Source organism: Salmo trutta, chromosome 35 (assembly GCF_901001165.1).
Source record: "Salmo trutta chromosome 35, fSalTru1.1, whole genome shotgun sequence".
NCBI lineage: Eukaryota > Metazoa > Chordata > Actinopteri > Salmoniformes > Salmonidae > Salmo > Salmo trutta.
The window spans coordinates 12,369,551-12,374,973 of NC_042991.1; positions in this window are offsets into that span (position 1 = coordinate 12,369,551).

Here is a 5,423-nt window from a genome sequence, read left to right on the forward strand (position 1 = left end):
GGCGAAGAAGTTTAAGTACCACCTTTGCCCAATCCTGATACATCCAAATAACCAGTGATGAAAACCCCAAAAACTTAACTAATAGTGCTTAGATCTCACATATTCCCATTCAGTCCTGGCAGATTCTCTCGATCTACTCGCAGAATCTTCCCATTAGAATTATAACAACAAAGTCAAAAACAATAATTTCGCTGTTAGCTAGGTAAGTTGTTTTATTTTGCGGCTTAAAATCAAATCTAAACTGTTTTGTGGTTGGAATTGCATTATGTATTTAGTTTGAGAATTTTGATGTGAGCTAGCAATTTTTGACAGACTATTTTCATCTGGACCAACAACAAATGGTTGCCTAGCAACTGGACACCAACATGATCTGTGAAAACCAAAGATGTATATAATCAACCCAAGATACACCACAGCCTGTTGTTTCCAATGGGAGCAAATTATTAATAGTGGGCAGAACAAGCAAGGAGGTGGGCAGAGCAAGCACAAGAGATCCTATTGGCACATTCTAGCATGTATTTGCATATTTCCGTTGGGGAACGCCTACTCTGTGAAGTGCGCTTGTGCAATAACTGAATTTGCCCTTGCACTCCTTCTAAACAACACCATTCTTTAAAGCTTTGGCAAAGGGTAAAGTCTACAAAACAGTCCACTCTGTTCATAACAGATTCTAGCTTTGGGAACAAAAACTGTATTGTATTGATGTTTAATCAATGAGAAAATGTGCAGAATGTCAGCCAAAATCCATCTCGGTCCATCTTCCCACTGCCGGCCACTGGGCTTCCTCTCATCATCATATTTGATGGTGAGTTGAAATGTCAGCCAGATGCTTCAGATTTAAACATCTGGTGAAACATACATGTAGCTGTGAGGGTTATCGAATCAAGATCAAATCCTCTGTTCTCCTCAAGCTCATTAATGATAAATTGTTCATATTCGAAGATTGCAGAAAGGCATAAAATTGGGATAAAAATTGCCTGACTTGTGTCTACATGTCAACTGCATGAACTTTAAAAAACCATGTGAGCAAAGGTCATGCAGTTTTTGATTAAATCGCCTTCAAGTCGCTGCAGTTGCTTCTCACCAAGCAGCACCATCCAGCCATCCCCTGGCTAGTCAACCTGGTCTCAGAGCATTTCGTATTATTCTGTACATAAATCCGAGACACTACATTTAGTATGATATGTTACATTTGGTATGGTTATATAAGACTTAAGGCAAACACAAAAGTAAGGTAGCTGGTCGGGCGTATAACCCAAAGGTTGAGAGTTCAATTCTCATCACAGACAGCTTTAGCCTTTTAGCTAATTAGCAACTTTTCAGCTACTGACTACTTTTTAAATACTTTGTAACTACTTAGCATGTTTGCTCACCCTAACCCTTTTTGCTAACCCTTCCCCTAACTCTAACCTTAACCATTTAACCTAACTCCTAAACTTTTAATACTAACCTTAACCCTAACCCAGCTACCTAGACACATAGCTAGAATTCATAACATATCATGCGTTTTGCAAATTCGGAACATATACGTTAGCAAATTAGTAACATATTGTACGTTTTGCAAATTTGTAACATATATGAAACAGGAACCAACTTTGTTGTGATTCTAAAAGCTACAGGGGATACAAATGAAAGTGATATTTAAGACCTCTCCCGAAACAATTAATTGTAAACACATTATGTTTTCAGTTTGTGAGTGTGTGATATGGGGTATAGAACAGTTTATTAACACATGTATAAAGAAAAACATTTATAACCAATAACAGCTATGGTGCCACTGCCATGTTGATCTGAGTTTTACTGTTGGAAAACCACTACAGGGTCCGCCTTTCAGCTATCTGCAGATGCACCTCCCCCGACTTCCCTGGTCGACTTTAGTCTAAAGTCAGCTTTGTTAGCCTTACTACTCGAACACACCCTATGTGAGTCATTCATTAGAACAGTACACCCTATGTATTTTATTCATGTATTTCTATTCAGTTTCCCCAAAATACTCTTTACACAAGCATCCTATTCAGGGACAACTAGCTCAGTGAGTGGATGTAAGGGAATATTTTTTTCTAATTCAAATAGGAACTGCCTGTATGAGTCTCCTTGGAAAAATCCTTGACACTTTTCCTTTTTGCTAATTGCTCAAGGCCAAAGTCCTCTACACATAGGTAAGGTTATAGGTCATGGGGAAAGAAGTCGTCACGGTTTCACCCACTACAGGGAGAGAGGAAGAGGCGAAGCAAGAGGGTTTATTCCGCCCATAATCTGTCCATGAAAATAAAACCATGAACTGAGGGATTTTTGTATGGAGGTCAATGAGAGTGTCGAATTTGGTCAACAAAAAATGTAATTGCTAATTTGCTACGTGAGGCTTATTTGATCGAATAGTAGTTTCGTAATGGTTAGGTTGTTACGAATGCAGTGATATACTGTAAGTGGAAGCACGTGGCATTTTGTCAAAAAAAAAAGACTATCGAATTTGTGCCTGTTGTTGACGTGCGTATCTGCCCTCTCATTTGCTAGAATGGTCCCACCTGATCTCGCCTCCTTTCATCTTTGAGGAAATGCATTTCCATTGTCAGAGTAGTCACTCCTTACATCGTCTATGACAGCATGGGTAGCGCCATTGAGGCTACAACCCATAGAAATCCCCAACCAGTTGACTACTTTCAATACTTTAAAATGGCTGGAAGCTGTCAAAGATGCTCACCATGCTAAAAAGATTGTTTTGCCACAAAAGGACCTGTATCATTCTCTATGGTAATCTCATATTGCATAATTTGCAGTGGGCGTCTCCCACAGTACCACTTGTAGTTTTTTTAGTTTTTTTATTTCACCTTTATTTAACCAGGTAGGCTAGTTGAGAACAAGTTCTCATTTACAACTGTGACCTGGCCAAGATAAAGCAAAGCAGTGTGACACAAACAACAACACAATTACACATGGAATAAACAAACATACAGTCAATAATACAATAGAGAAAGTCTATATACACTGTGTGCAAATGAGGTAGGATAAAGGGGGTGAGGCAATAAATAGGCCATAGTGGCGAAATTATTACAGTATGGCAAATTAAACACTGGAGTGATTGATGTGCAGAAGATGAGTGTGCAAGTAGTGGTACTGGGGTGCAAAGGAGCAAAATAAATCAAATAAATAACAATATGGTGATGAGGGAAGTTGGATGGGCTATTTACAGATTGGCTATGTACAGGTGCAGTGATCTGTGAGCTGCTCTGACAGCTGGTGCTTAAAGCTAGTGAGGGAGATATAAGTCTCCAGCTTCAGTGATTTTTGCAGTTCGTTCCAGTCATTGGCAGCAGAGAACTGGAAGGAAAGGCGGCCGAAGGAGGAATTGGCTTTGGGGGTGACCAGTGAAATCTACCCGCTGGAGCGCTTGATGCGGGTCGGTGCTGCTATGGTGACCAGTGAGCTGAGATAAGGTGGAGCTTTACCTAGCAACGTCTTACAGATGACCTGGAGCCAGTGGGTTTGGCGACAGATATGAAGCGAGGGCCAGCCAACAAGAGCATACAGGTTGCAGTGGTGGGTAGTATATGGGGCTTTGATTACAAAACGGATGGCACTGTGATAGACTGCATCCAATTTGCTGAGTAGAGTGTTGGAGGCTATTTTGTAAATGACATCGCCGAAGTCAAGGATTGGTAGGATAGTCAGTTTTACTAGAGTATATTTGGCGCATGAGTGAAGGATGCTTTGTTGTGGAATAGGAAGCCGATTCTAGATTTAATTTTGGATTGGAGATGCTTAATGTGAGTCTGGAAGGAGAGTTTACAGTCTAACCAGACACCTAGGTATTTGTAGTAGTCCACATATTCTAAGTCAGAACTGTCCAGAGTAGTGATGCTGGATGGGTGGGTAGGTGTGGGCAGCGATCGGTTGAAGAGCATGCATTTAGCTTTGCTTGCATTTAAGAGCAGTTGGAGGCCTTGTTGGAGTTGTATGGCATTGAAGCTCGCCTGGAGGTTTGTTAACACAGTGTCCAAAGAAGGGCCAGAAGTATACAGAATGGTGTCATCTGCGTAGAGGTGGATCAAAGAATCACCAGCAGCAAGAGCGACATCATTGATGTGTACAGAGAAAAGAGTCGGCCCGAGGATTGAACCATGTGGCACACCCATAGAGACTGCCAGAGGTCCGGACAACAGGCTCTCCGATTTGACACACTAAACTCTGTCAGAGAAGTAGTTGGTGAAACAGGTGAGGCAGTCATTTGAGAAACCAAGGCTGTTGAGTCTGTCGATAAGAATGTGGTGATTGACGGAGTCGAAAGCCTTGGCCAGGTCAATGAATACAGCTGCACAGTATCGTCTCTTATCGATGACGGTTATGATATCGTTTAGGACCTTGAGCGTGGCTGAGGTGCACCCATGACCAGCTCGGAAACCAGATTGCATACCGGAGAAGGTACGGTGGGATTCGAAATGCTCGGTGATCTGTTTGTTAACTTGGCTTTTGTAGACCTTAGAAAGGCAGGGTCAGCTAGATATAGGTCTGTAGCAGTTTGGGTCTAGAGTGTCTCCCCCTTTGAAGAGGGGGATGACCGCGGCAGCTTTCCAATCTTTGGGGATCTCAGACGATACGAAAGAGAGGTTGAACAAGCTAGTAATAGGGGTTGCAACAATTTCGGCGGATTATTTTAGGAAGAGAGGGTCCAGATTGTCTAGCCCTGCTGATTTGTAGGGGTCCAGATTTTGCAGCTCATTCAGAACATCAGCAATATGGATTTGGGTGAAGGAGAAATGGGGGAGGCTTGGGCAAGTTGCAGTGAGGGGTGCAGGCGGTTGACCGGGATAGGGGTAGCCAGGTGGAAAGCATGGCCAGCCGTAGAAAAATGCTGATTGAAAATCTCATTTATCACGGATTTATCGGTGGTGACAGTGTTTCCTAGCCTCAGTGCAGTGGGCAGCTGGCAGGTGCTCTTACTCTCCATGTACATTACAGTGTCCCAAAACTTTTTGGAGTTAGTGCTACAGGATGCAAATTTCTGTTTGAAAAAGCTAGCCTTTGCTTTCCTAACTGCCAGTGTATATTGGTTCCTGACTTCCCTGAAAAGTTGCATATCGCGTGGGCTATTCGATGCTAATACAGTACGTCACAGGATGTTTTTGTGCTGGTCAAGGGCAGTCAGGTCTGGAGTGAACTAAGGGCTATATCTGTTCCTGGTTCAAATTTTTGGGAATGGGGCATGCTTATTAAAGATGGTGTCAACATTGTATTTTTTCATTATTGGTCTTAATTTATTTTTTCTTCATAAATTACTTTTGGGATTTTCTTGTTAGCACAATAAAGTGGCCTTTGATTGAAATTCAATGTCTTGTGAATGAGTTATCCACTTTGCAATGTTTGGAAATGCGGCCTTTTATTTTGAAGGCTTCTTCATTACCATACGACTGTGACGTCATTGTTTG